Source organism: Pinus tabuliformis, chromosome 1_1 (assembly GCF_031772625.1).
Source record: "Pinus tabuliformis cultivar Carrire ecotype Pingquan chromosome 1_1, CPIR1, whole genome shotgun sequence".
NCBI classification, from domain to species: Eukaryota; Viridiplantae; Streptophyta; class Pinopsida; order Pinales; family Pinaceae; genus Pinus; species Pinus tabuliformis.
Genome location: NC_142297.1, coordinates 322,525,501 through 322,540,357, shown reverse-complemented (window position 1 = coordinate 322,540,357; position 14,857 = coordinate 322,525,501).

The window sequence follows — 14,857 nt, the reverse complement described above, 5'->3', positions numbered from 1 at the left end:
AACCCCCCTTCCTTTGCATGATTTGGTCTCCATTGTACAAAGAATTGTGAATGTTTTTATGTATTGTGCGCCATTTACAGTTCTCTTTTACAAAGAAGTAGCTTAATCGAACTGTCGTCTTTTGATTTGGAAGTGTCGCAAGTGTCGTTTTCAGTCAAATAAAATAATTCTATTGTTCTTGATGGTTGATTACACTGTTACTCTTGTATTTGATTTGAATTAGTAGTTTTTCAAGTGTCAAAAGCAGTTTTCGTTTCAAAATTGCAAAGTGTCGTCATTTTCTTCCTTTTGTTTTTTGAAGAGAAAATTGTTAGTATATCGCTTTGAAAAGATAATTCAGATTTGTACTTAGCATTCTTTTTGTCATTCACACATTAAGAAGGCTGAAAAGAAATACATGCATGTGCATTTTCATTTAGACTACTTGTTGATTTTGATTTAGGATAGTGCATCTAGTGTGTGCTTTCTGCTCTATGTTGAAAGAATCTCATTTCTCTTTCCTTAGTAGCTAGGATTTTCATTGCCAAAAGAAGATTAAACGATTGTTTATCATCTTAGATTGCATTTTAGGAATTGTATATCTACATTACGCGGTGAACCTGAAAGGCAAACTTCTTAAGTAAGATCAACTATAAAATAAATTCAATGAACATAAAAACGCTTTGGAACCTAACACACAACACTTAGAAGTCTAGGCTAGAGATGTATTCTGGCGTCGTAAATCCTGGTAACTATCGCTTTCATTGTAGGTTGGGTGATTCCTCCTCTTTAATATGACAAGTGCCAGTACGGACTTGTGCTCCCATGTACCGTTGAGTATATATTGGGAGACCACAATAGGCTATATCCTTTATCCTTAGGAAGCCATGTCTGCCGCCCTATCGATCGCAATGCACTGAACACAACATTTGGGAAGATTGACTACCATACCGTAAAAAGTATTCTACAGTTTTGCGATTGGTTTGGTAATCCCTCTGTCTAGATTTCCAGAGTAGTCTCTTTCATTCCTTTTTAGACTCCTTAAAGGAAAAGGTCCATCTGAGCACTTGTCACTTCAGGCTCATTAAAAATCAAAGGTGACTAGAGTCATCTTTTGTTTTTTCTCGACTCTTTAAAATTGAAAAAGCAAGTTGTGTCAAAGCGTCTAAAATTTATTTTAATCAGAATAACATCACTGTTCCCTCGTTGATCTTAGGTTGAGAAAAATGGAGTCCACCAACCAAAGAATTCCCCTTGGGGGAAATCCTAGTCGTTTCTCCTCTTGGGGAGATGTTGGTGCACCTCATATGGCCACATTGTCCCTCCCAGGATTGAAAATCGGCTTGCCAATATGGCTCTTCTCAACCTCTGTCATTCAAACCACCACGATTCCCGAGAAATCAAGTCAACAACTAGATGATACTAGAGTTACCCGCCAACCTTCTACTTCACTCGTTTCTCCCTCCCCTTCTTCCTCTTCGCTTGGTGAAGCTGGAAAAGCTAAAGATCAAGTAACTGAGAAGAAGAAGAAAGGGAAGGAGAAGGAGGAGAAAAAGAAGGAGCCAAAAGCAAAATGGGGCAACCGTGCATCATCTAGCGAAAATCCACACACTGCACTGTCCAAACCCAAAAATCCATGTGTCATTTGAAAAGGAGACCACTATCATCGAGATTGTCCTTGCATCCCTAGGATCTTAAGGGACTGGTCTCCCCGTTTGCACAATCCGGTGTCGTCAACCTCTGACGATCATGATGAAAGTACACCATCAACTAGTGAAAATGAAGCCTCTGGACAGAAAGGAAAATGTAAATTTCCTTGCAAAATGTCTGAAGGTAATCATGCCATCCACTGTTGTCCCTTCCTGGACGAAGCTAAAAGAGTTTTGGATATCCATCCTACTTCACCACTACGGCTTGCTCCTGGGTACAAGAAACTGTTATCGAGTCCATCGCTAGTTGAAAATCTGACTGGCACACTTTTGTGGTCGGTCTAAGCATCTATCATTGAAGATAAACCATCTAAGCCGACACCAGACGGATGTCAAAAGGTTGAGGTGGCAGTCGACCCGGTCTTGTCTCGAGAAGGTCCATCTTCAGATGATACAGTCACCGAAGAGAACAAGAACGACACCGTTCAAATTATTTTTGTAAACACAGACTCCGATGAACATGGGGGCAATCTACCCATTCCTTTACTGCAGGAAGGAAGTTCGTTAGAGTCATATCCGACTGCCTATTCAGTCCCACCTCCAAGTAACCTAGTCGTTTGCTTCGATTGGAATCTACTAGGCAGACCCCATCTACCATCTAATGTACCATTCCGAATCATTGTACAAGCTTATAGAATGGTCATGGTCAGCACCATCATAGATGAAGGGGCTTATGTGAGTATCCTTTCCTCAACTGCTTGGAAAGCGCTTGGTTCGCCATTGCTTCTACGTGAGATGAGAAATATGACAGGCTTCGACAAAGGAACCAGTCGACCGTTAGGGATCCTTTCAAATGTGCCTATAACTTTGAGAAGGAAAACCATCTATCTGAACGTAATGGTAGTCTAGCGACCTCTAGATTATAATCTGCTCCTTGGGTGCGACTATATTTATAGCATGGGAGCCATTGTCTCCTCACTCTTTCGAGTAATGTGTTTTTCGCATGAAGGCAGAGTGGTCCATCTTGTAGACCAGCTTTCATTCCCTGGCTTACACATAGCTAATAGTCAAATTCCATCCCTAAGTGGTCTTTTCACGCAAGGAATATCTCATCAATATCCAGTCTATCCACCTGAAGAACGTGAGTAATTCAGGGGTCATGACTGAAACCTATGGGGCATGCACCCTGGTCTGCTTCGGCAGGAAAACTTCAGGTATAGGGTAGGTTTCCATAGGGGATATATGACTAGTCTGACACACCCGTCTGTTTAGGAAAATGGGATTAGACTGGAATAAAATACCTCTGTTAGAAGGTAGGCCTTTCCTGATAGAACAAATGTTTTGTCTGCAAATTGAGGGGTAACCTGGGAAACTCTACTTCGCTATACCTGGGGGCACGCAAACCTTTTTTCATGCAAGTGAAGAGTGACCATTTATTTTCTTAGTTTGTAGGTTCTCAACCCTTTAAACTCGTAGGATTGGTCGCTCCTAGCTTGCGTAATGGAAGGATACGGAGCAAAGCTTCAAAAGGTGCAAGCTCCATAAAAATGGAATCTATTGATGAGATGTCCTTATTATATGACTGGCATGAGCAGTTTTTATGTGAAGTTCAAGCTCATTAAAAATTAAACCTAAGCAATGAGCAAATGTTTCCCCCAGAGTTTAAGCTCATTACAAAATGAACCAATCTCCGGTAAATAACCATTTCGAATGCGTTATCATCAGCTTTTGAGCCTTGGTCGTGTTCTCATCATCACCTCCACTCTGTTTTAGCCAATCATACGCCTCCATTTGATTGTTCACCCTTTTGAGGAACAACTGCGACGAGTGATTTTGTTATGAAACCAGCTCAAGAAAAGATAGAAAAGATAGATCAACGCCTTAGAATTCAGCCTCTTCGAGGGGGCAACCTCCTTTACATTACATAAATGAACAATTCTTGGATGATTCAAATGACAAAACCTCCTTTCTATATATAGGAGTCTAAGGAGTCACAATATAATCCAGCCGACCTAACAATAATAATATAAAGCCACAAAAATAACAATAGAGGGATTCTATGGGGCACAGTAATAACAATATGGGGGCAATAGGGGCACAACAATATTAATAAGGGGTATAACTAAAATAGTAATGGGGTAATCACTAGTATTATAGGGACCCAACATGCCCCTCTCCTTCAAAAAAGTGTTGTCCTCAATGCTTGAGTAGTTCTGGATACTTCTGCATAAAATTCTCATCCTCCCATGTGGAATCTTCAGCGGATAAGTTCTTCCACTTGATAATATACTCTGAAATTGATCGATTTCGTAGCTGTCGAGTTCTTGTTTCTGTGACTGCTTCCGGTTCCAATATAATTTTTCCTTCCTTGTCAAGTTCTGGCAATATTGTTTGAACTGGGAGCTGTCGCCTATAACCTTCTTTAAACATGAAACATGGAAAACTGGGTGCAATCGAGAAGCTGCAGGAAGCTCCAATTTGTATGCCATAGTACCAATCTTTTGCAACACCTTGTATGGACCATAATACTTTGGTGATAATTTATTATCCTTCTTAGCTTGCTTGAGGGACATTTGCTTATATGGTTGTAGCTATAGGAATACCCAATCACCTACATCAAAAAATCTTTCACTGCGATGTTGATCTGCCTGTTGTTTCATTCTATTCTGTGCCGACACGTGGTTATCCTTTAAGAGTTGGAGGACTTCTTGTTGATGTTCGATGTGATGTTCCACCGCCTGAACCTTAGAATTTTCTCTTAAATATGATGTGATGGATGGTGGTTGATACCCATAAAGTGCCATAAATGGGGTCATTTTTGTTGCTGTATGGAAGGAAGTGTTATACCACCATTCAGCCAGAGGCAACCATTTGACCCATTGTGTCTATTTATCAGATACAAAGCAACGAAGATATCCTTCCAAACATTTTTTTACTATCTCGGTTTGCCCATCAGATTGAGGATGATAAGATGAGCTATGAGCTAACTGAGTACCAAGACAAGAAAATAATTATGTCCAAAAATTTCCAGTGAAAATGGGATCTCTGTCACTTACAATAATCTTTGGGTTTCCATGTAGCTTTTGAATTGTTTCCATAAATGCAGTAGAAACTGTACTGGCTTTAAATGGATGTGATAATGCACAAAAGTGTGCATACTTGGTAAGTCTGTCAACTACCACCATGATGACACTCTTTCCCTCAGACTTGGGTAAACCTGTGATAAAATCCATTGAAACCTCCTCCCAACGTTGGCTTGGAATGGATAAAGGTTGTAATAGACCCGGTGTCTTAATTGTTTCAACTTTATTTTGTTGGCAAACCAAACATTCTACCACAAACTTTTGAATATCTAATTTAAGGCCATCCCAAAAAAATTCCTTCTTAACCCTGTGGTAAGTTTTTAAAAATCCTAAGTGCCCTCCTAAGGGAGAAGTGTGCAATTCCATAAGAATCTTTTGTTTTAGCTGGGAATTCTTACAGAGGTATAAGCGATCTTTGTACCATAACGAATCATTTTGCCAGCTAAATGTATCAGACGTACTGGAATCTTGTTGTAACTTTCGAATAAGTGCCCACACTTCTTCGTCATTCTTCCATTCCTCCCTTGCTTCGTTTATCCAATCTGGTTGGATAATAGAAATGGCGCACAACAATGCTTCCACATCCTCATCCTTTCTTGAGAGTGCATCTGCCACCACATTTTGCTTCCCTTTTTTGTAGATGATTTCAAAGTCATAACCCAACATCTTTGTGACCCACTTTTGTTGCTCTTCAGAGGATAATCTTTGTTCTAAAAAGTATTTAAGGCTATCATGATCCATTTTTACCTTGAAGTGTCTTCCCATTAGGTAGGGTCGCCATTTCTTAAGTGCATGGAGTATTTCTCATAAATAGCTTTGCTTAAAAACTTTCCCTTGATTGGACGACTTTCAAAAGCAATGGGTCTTTCATCTTGCATTAGAACAACACCAATTCCATTTCTTGAAGCATCACATTCCAAAATAAAGGTTTTTGTGAAGTCCGGTGTAGCTAAGACCGGTGCTTGGCACATTGCCTCTTTAAGATGTTCAAAAGCCTTTGTTGCTTCCGGAGTCCATGAAAATGCATCTTTCTTCAATAATGTTGTTAGAGGTGCTGCTATTCTCCCATAATTCTTAACAAACTTGCGATAATACCCTGTCAACCTGAGAAATCCTCGCAGATGCTTTATGGATGTGGGGATTTTCCATTCCTTAATGGCTTTAATTTTGCTAGGGTCTACCTTAACTCCTTCATGAGATACAATATGACCCAAATATTCCACCTCCTGGACTCCAAAGAAACATTTGGATCTTTTTGCATATAATTGTTTCTCCTTCAATAGTTGTAGCACCCTGTCAACATGTTCAACATGATCCTTCCAAGACTTGCTGTAGATTAGTATATCATCAAAAAATACTAACACAAATTTTCTAAGGAATGGTTTGAAAATTGAATTCATCAAACCTTGAAATGTTGAAGGTGCATTGGTAAGGCCAAAAGGCATGACCAAAAATTCATAATGACCCTCATGAGTTCTAAATGCTGTTTTCGGAATGTCTTCAATCTTCATTCTGATTTGATGATATCCTGAACGAAGATCCAACTTGGTGAAGTAAATTGATCCATGCAATTCATCCAGTAATTCATCAATGACAGGAATGGGGAACTTATCTTTAATAGTGAGCTTGTTGAGCTCCCTATAATCCGGACACATGCGCCATGATCCATCCTTCTTGTGCACCAATACTACTGGAGCAGAGAAAGAACTTTGACTCGGTTGAATTATACCAGCCTCTAGCATTTCTGCAACCATACGTTCAATTTCACTCTTTTGGACATAGGGATATCTGTACGGCCTGATGTTTGGAGGAACACTTCCTGGAATCAGATGAATAGCATGATCATGATCACGCATAGGTGGGAGACCTTTGGGAGTCTCAAATACCTTGGAATGATTGTCCAGGACTTTTTGGAGATCTGGAGAAATAGATGATTCCGATGTGGAAACATCTAGCGAACATAATTGTGCAATTACACCTCTTTGCTCCTTTTTTAGAAGCTTTGTCATACCATTAGAGCTGATTATCTTTCTTGGTTTCCCTGCAATACCCCTTAATTCAACTTCCTTTCCTTTCGTAGAAAATTTCATGAAAAGTTCTTGAAAATTAAAAGCTATTGTACCCAAGGATTGTAGCCATTGGACTCCTAGTACAACATCAACACCTCCCATTGGAATGGAAAGCATTGGGCTAGTCAATACATATTCTCCCATGGATAGCTTGATATTATGGCACTTTCCAGAGCAATTTATTGTTCCTCCATTTGCAATCATCACTTGACACTCTGGTGCTGGATATAGGAAGCAATTCAATTCTTTTGCTACCTTACAATGAATAAAATTGTGGGTGCTTCCTGAATCAATCAAAACTATTACCTTTTTCTTCTTGATTTGTCCTTCTATCTTGATGGTTTGAGGAGTGGTAATTCCCGCCAATGCATTACAAGATATGGTCGGATTTATTTGTTCTTCATCTAGGCTTTGTTCCTGGAGTATATCCTCTTCTTTTGACCTTTCTTATTCCTTTTCTTCTTCCTCTTCACAATCTATGTAGAATAATTTCTTCTCAGCACACTTATGACCTTTAGTGTATTTGCTATCACAACTGTAACAAAGCCCTTTTGCTCTTTTTTCTTCCAATTGTTGTGGTGTCAACCTTATAGGTTTTGGAAGACTAGGGGCAACAACACTTCCGTCTTTATAGTTGTGAGTGGTATGCTTCCTGGTTGCCATAATTTTGCTTTCCATTTTTCTTGCTAACCTGAATGCCTTCTCTAATGAATCAGGTTCCCAAAGGCGAACATCATGTTGGATATTATCCTTTAAAGACCCTATGAACACATCAATCCTATGCTCCTCTGGAATATCTTTTACCCTTATGTTCAATTTTTGGAACTCCTCAATGTGCTCCATTATTGAACCCTTTTGTTTGAGACTTATCAATTGGCTAAAAAAAGTGTTGCTTTTTGTATCCTCATAATGTGCTATCAATTCTTCCGTAAAAATTGCCCAAGTGATAAATTGTTTACGAGAGCAAAGCCATTGATACCATACAAACTGATTTGGTTCCAAATATAAAGATTCCATACGTACCTTTTATGTGTTTTGCACATTATTGAGATCGAAGAATTGCTCCATCTGTAATATCCATGTGGCAGGATCCTTGCCATCAAACTTCCTCATATCGATTTTTGGAATATGGTGAGTCTTCGATCCAACATTAGCGTCTATGGAATCATGATTAACATTTCTTTTATTCTCATCATGAGTTTCCTTTAGTACCCTTTCACCCTTAGTTCCAATTTCTTGTAGCAACTTACTCATATTTATCTTCAATTCATCCATGTCTGTCTTCAAATCTATCTTAAAATCATCCATCTTAGCTTCCATGTCAATCATCTTAGCTTCTATGCCTTTCTTTAAACAGTCCATCTTAGCTTCTACACCTTTCTTTAAACCATCCATCTTAGCTTCTACATCTTTCTTTAAACCATCCATCTTAGATTCTGTTCCTTTTTGTGTAAGGGACAGTTGTTGCACTTGGTCTTGTAATTTTGATATATCATGTTGCATTTCTTCCTCTTCTTCATGAGTCATGCTAGAGCTTTCAAGTTCCTTACTAGGTGTTTGCATTTTCTTTCCTCGGGGCATCAGTTACTGATAATAATGCTCTACTATGCCCTTTGAATTCCTTCAAAATAATTTTTCAAACCAAGCTTAAGCAAAAATTTAAGAAAATCTACACACCTTTTTTCACTTTGTAGGAGCTCGATATTGCCTCTGATGTATCTCTGTACTTTCCGATCATCTAGTTCTAAATTTGTGACCTGTAGTAGTCCTCTGTGTCCTATTTCCAATGCCACAAGTCTGACCCAAATTGGATTCTCCAAGGAAGAGTTATGCCAAAATCTCCCACAGTGACTTGATTATAGACTAGTTCAGTAGAGCGAACTTGTACGACATGCCACGAGTCACTGTTTCGACCTTTGGATCTGAAAAATGCATACAAGAAACTACAGTCTGTCCTCTTTCTTTACCTTCTTACAAAATTTCAATCCAATCCCCAGAGAGAAAGTTATGACGATTTTCTCTAGGTCAGCTATTTGGAATGTAATTCAGGAGTCTGTAAAAAGACCAACTTCCTCAGATCATATCTCCGCAAATATAGCGCGAAAAGCTTTGAAATTCGGACCCAAGGTATAGAGCGATTTCTTCTCAAATGGGTTTTTTTTGCGACTTCTGAAACATCACAAAAAAAACGTTATAGCAAAAATTCCACGATGACCTGTTTGGAGCAGCGAAACGCTAGAATCCAAAGCTCTGATACCAAATGTTATGAAACCAGCTCAAGAAAAGATAGAAAAGATAGATCAACGCCTTAGAATTCAGCCTCTTCAAGGGGGAAACCTCCTTTACATTAGATAAATGAAAATTCTTGGATGATTCAAGTGATAAAACCTCCTTTCTATATATAGGAGTCTAAGGAGTCACAATATAATCTAGCCGACCTAACAATAATAATATAAAGCCACAAAAATAACAATAGAGGGATTCTATGGGGCACAGTAATAACAATATGGGGGCAATAGGGGCACAAAAATATTAATAAGGGTTATAACTACAATAGTAATGGGGTAATCACTAGTATTATAGGGACCCAACAGTTTAGGAAAATGGGATTAGATCGGAATAAGATACCTCTGTTAGAAGGTAGGCCTTTCCTGATAGAACAAATGTTTTGTCTGCAAATTGAGGGGTAACCTGGGAAACTCTACTTCGCTATACTTGGGGGCATGCAAACCTTTTTGCATGCAAGTGAAGAGTGACCATTTATTTTCTTAGTTTGTAGGTTCTCAACCCTTTAAACTCGTAGGATTGGTCACTGCTTGCTTGCGTAATGGAAGGATACAGAGCAAAGCTTCAAAAGGTGCAAGCTCCATAAAAATGGAATCTATTGATGAGATGCCCTTATTATACGACTGGCATGAGCAGTTTTTATGTGAAGTTCAAGCTCATTAAAATTAAACCTAAGCAATGAGCAAATGTTTCCCCCAGAGTTTAAGCTCATTAAAAAATGAACCAATCTTCGGTAAATAACCATTGCGAATGCATTATCATCAGCTTTTGAGCCTTGGTCATGTTCTCATCATGACCTCCACTCTGTTTTAGCCAATCATACGCCTCCATTTGATTGTTTACCCTTTTGAGGAACAACTACGACGAGTGATTCTGTTAGCCATCCTTGTGACACTGCCGTGATTGGAAAATTCCAAACATTACTTGGAATCAGTTGCTACCCTAAAATATCACTCGTTCCTCAAAAAACGAGTCTCCTTTAAGCTCTTTTCGTCTGACTCATAAAATATGAAAATATTGTCAAGAAATTGGCCTCTCCAGCTCGTTAAAACTATCGGAAGTGCTATCCCTCCTCTACATTTTAATCTTTTTGGACTTGAGGGATTATTACACAAAAATATCGAGCGCTTGTTTTTTTTCGGCTCGTTAAAATTATCAAAAATTCATCCCTTTCGTATTATTTTATACTTTTTCGGACTTAAGGGATTATATGATGAAAATGGATTATTGGAGTGTCATGCGGAAAGAGTCGACGGTGCGGACACAACCAACCTCCCTAGAAGCAAAAGCTTTCTAGTGACAAACAAGACAAATAAATCCTACCTTTCTCTAAACATGCATTGCAAATACAAGTAATCAGGGGATCTTTAACATACCTTTAGTCCAACGCTTTGTAGTAGTCCAGCCTCGCCGATCCGGATGAGCTCCTCCTTCTCTTCGAAACCTACATTCACTAACAAGCCAAAATATTAAATAGCACCTGATAAACTCATAAAACAATACATATCCATCATACAGACCAAGGAGTATATGAAACAAACCATGAATAACAATCTTTTGAGAAAAATAAGTTCATTTGCATTAAAAGGTAACAAAAGAAACCATTACAACCTGAGCCTTGGTGTTGTGCAAGTCCCTCCTAGGGTCCAACAAGAGTTTTCCTTTACTTTGATCAGCTCACCCACTCTCAAATATGGCTAGGAAAGGATGGGAATCTCTCCTCTCAAGCTTTACAAAGGAGTCCTAATTCCAGCAGCATCTACCCTTAGGAATGTTCAACTTTCAACCTCTCCTCCCTCTGGCCCAATGCCTATATTTATAGTGCTCTAGAGGAAGTTATTCAGGTCCACCATCAATGGGATAAGCCCCTCTTTGGATGGGATAGCTCCCCTCTTGATGGGATAAGTTCCTCTTTGGTAGGGATACATGAGCCATCTGGAGGTGCTTCATACACGTCAAACAAGCTTCTAGAATACTCTAGAAATGACCACAAGTAACTTTTTTGGAGTGAAACTTGCGCCTTTTGACCTTTACAGGAGTACGCACCCATTGCTTTACATACAGAGCGTACAAGTACGCAGGTATTGTGAACTTGGAGTGCGTACACGCAGGTAAGGCTAAGAGAAACTGCGTACCCAGAGATATATAGATTTTTAATGACTTTCTCTCTTTCTTGGAGTTTGACATGGAGAGCAGAGGTATGAGGCTTGCCAAGGAGGATAGTATGATAGTTGATGGAGCCATACTAACTGCAAATAGTCATGGTGACAAATTTTAGTGTAACATGGAGTTTCCTTTACATCCTTTTTTAGACTCTCTAAAATTGAAAAAGGACCGAGTTATCTTTGTCATTAAACTTGTTAAAACCAATAGTGACAAACTTGTCCATTTAGACAGGAACGAGTTTCGCTGTCACTAGGCTCGTTAAAACATAGCAACAGGTTTTCCCGAAGGGAAAATTATAGAACAAGCATATGTTATCCTCCTCAAGCTTGATAAAAATAAAGAGGTACTGGTCAACAATGACTGGGGAAAAATTGGGAAGAAAACTTGAAGAAACTTTATTGGTAGCAAGTCGCTCTTGAGGATGACACTTTCACTCCATGTTTGAGTCGGGTTAGGTTATTCCATTCACCGGTCATATTACCATTGGTCCATTGTACCATCCATATTTGGGGTTAATGCTACCAATCCATTTTAGTGTCGCCGATATGTTCAAGAGAAGTCGCTCAGAGAATTCACCAACCCATCTTGTGTCTTATCCACTGCAATACATTCACGCTCCATTCTTTCATGACCGCCACCCTGAACCTTGTATCATCAGATCGTTTTCACCTACACAAAATCATTTTCTCCGTTCCATGTCATATATGTGGGATTCATTAAGGCCCTCCTACGACGGGTCACTTCTTGTTGACATCAGCTCATTATCCAAGAAGTCAATCTAGGAACAACCCTTTCAGTACTTTGAAGCTTGCATGCCTCAATGGCAAGTTTCTCACTTTTGGCGAAAGGTTTACATCAATGGCCTTCGACCGAAAGATTTTGCGTGGTGTTCGACACCAAGTCCCTTTTTCACACCATGTGAATTGTACTATCGTACCTTGAGGATCATCATCATTATCGGTGATTCCTCTCGCGCTTGTTAACGGCTTACATCATTGGCTGGTAATCAAGCAATGTCTTTCCATGTTCGACTCTAAAACATATTTTCACATGGATCGACTTGTACTTCGGGTGAAGATTGGATGAGTATGAAGACCCCGGATCTAGTTTCATCCATCCGAGTTGTGATATATTCAGGGAAATAAAGGCATCAAATGTACATCATTGCTACACAGATGATCATTCGAATCAAAGGATGATGGCTCTATCAGAATCATCAATCTGCCACACAGACAGTTGTCTATCCTATGTACATGAAATGAATTTATAAAGCTGAGCATGGGAATGCCCGCCTTAGCTAGATCATGAAAATATTATGAAGATAATGTATTGTGTTGTATCTTATTACAGGTCGCTTTCTAGTTCGAAAAACCTCGGATCCTCATGATAATGCATTTCACCCGACATTAAAGATTTTCGACCTCATGATTTAAGGGGCAACTGTTATAGACATATTTGGGCACTGCAACCCCCATCATATATGTCCATAAAACAAGGGCTTCTAAGTCCCTAAAAGTATTGTTTCATACCCTAAAGGAATAAGATCAACTGATTACATCATCTCCCAGAAGTTCTCCATGGAAAATTGCTCAGTGCTAAGGGTGCGATGCATCTCACCTGTTCAATGTAAAAAGTGTGATGCATACTAGAAATCCCTTCTGTAGGGTGTGATGGGCAAGAGTAGCCAAATGGCAGAGACAGTTTGCAAGGTGGATGATCATGGAATCTTCCAGAAACTTCTCCTGTGACACTTGCCTCTCTAAATTCGCCCAGGGATGAGTAAGAGATCATGAATCTCCAAGTGGAACCAAGGAATATCAGAGAGAGGACATTAATCAAAATCCAAGAAGCTGACTCACCCCCCTACAAACATCTATATATGTATCCCTCATCCCAGAGATCCAGAGGTTGGAATCTTGTATTTTGTAAGGAAGTGCTATTGGTTTCTTGGTGGAATATCATAGTGTTGGGTGATCTAAGCTTTTCATGAGGTGAAGAAGGGCTTTCAAGCTGGGAGGATGACACTGGGTCAGATCAATGGGTTTTAATCCTCTCTTCTACTCTTTCTATTAATAAAACTATTCAAGTTTTCCTCCACATCCTTGTATGTTTGATGATATATGCATTTGTGTGATCAATATATATCTGGTGCTATATTATTTATGATTGTAGATATCTGTACTTCGATAGTGTTATGCTGCTTTGACTTTACAGGTGCTCTTTGAAGCGGGGTAAGCAAGGAAGGAGCAACAAAGATCTGTTAGAAGGGAGAGGAAACAAGCAAAGGATCAAGCGCAAGACTGAGGTTGGTATTCTTTGCTCCCCTCTCATCTACTTCTCATAAAGGAAAATGAATGTAGTTTTAGCTTGTTTGTTTCTAAGATTGCTACCCGTCTTAGTGGGACTAGCAGCTTCGAGTGGACACTAGATTTCCCGATAACAGTTTGAAGTTTGAATCTTTTTCTTGACAATTTGATGGACTGATGTCTTGATACTTTTGCTTTTGCAGTGGCAGGAATTGGAATGGTGACTAGGAACATCTGCTGAGTGCTTATTACATATAAAAATAATTGAATTTACATGAAAATCATTAAAATAGAAAAATACTCTGTTTTCACCTCAAAACAGAGTTTTGAGGTGAAAAAGATTTATTGAGCATATCAAAAGTAAACTTATGATTTTATGAACCTTCATGTGCCTACTAACCTCTTTATTTGAGCATAATTGACAAACCCTAAGACCTAATGGGACTAAACCCTAGGACTAGTTGTTATACATGAAATGAAATAAGATGACTGTGAATGACTAAAAAAAATGTGTAAACAGGTCAGCAGGTGGATGTCATGAGGGAAACTAACATGAAACCACTACCATCAGTTGATCCATGACCTGATGGAATGCAGCTGATCGAATGAGACACCTAATATGCATGCAAAAGAGCAATTTGATCACCGATGAAAGTGTGAAGACACTGACACTAACATTGGATCCAATGGGGATGGTAGCTCCTGGGAGGTGCCAATAACCACAGATCTTTGGAAAAGCAGACAAGTTCCTTCATCCATTGGGCAATATGGAGTCAATAACTTCAGAACACCAAAATACACCTTGACTCAAGACTCATAACTAAACCGACTCAACTAAGACTAATTGAAACAACTGACACTAAATACTCAAAAACTGAAGCTAGACATTCAGCTTTATAGCCTTCACTTCGGGCCCCAAGCTAAATTAATGGTGACAGTGAAAACTTTGCAATGAAATGAACAAAATGGTATGTACAATGACAAAATGTGATAGTAGAAAACTCCTTAGAGATAGTACCGTTTCAAAAGCCGACCATTTACTGGTCCTCCTAGACAATCTTCCTCATTCATTTATTTGAGTAGAAAAGCATTTTGTCCCCTATATGCCACAATTCTGTATGGTCCCTTCCACAGGTTCTCAAACTTTCTATGCTTTCCCTTATCCTTGTTTTTAGCATCCCACCATAACATTATGTCTTCATTCTGAAATTTGTCCGCCTTTGCCTTCCAACCATAAATATTTTTAATTCTCTCCTGCAGCCTAAAGGTATTTTGAAAAACTTCCTCTCTCGTCTTCTCTAAATGGATCATTTTACTTA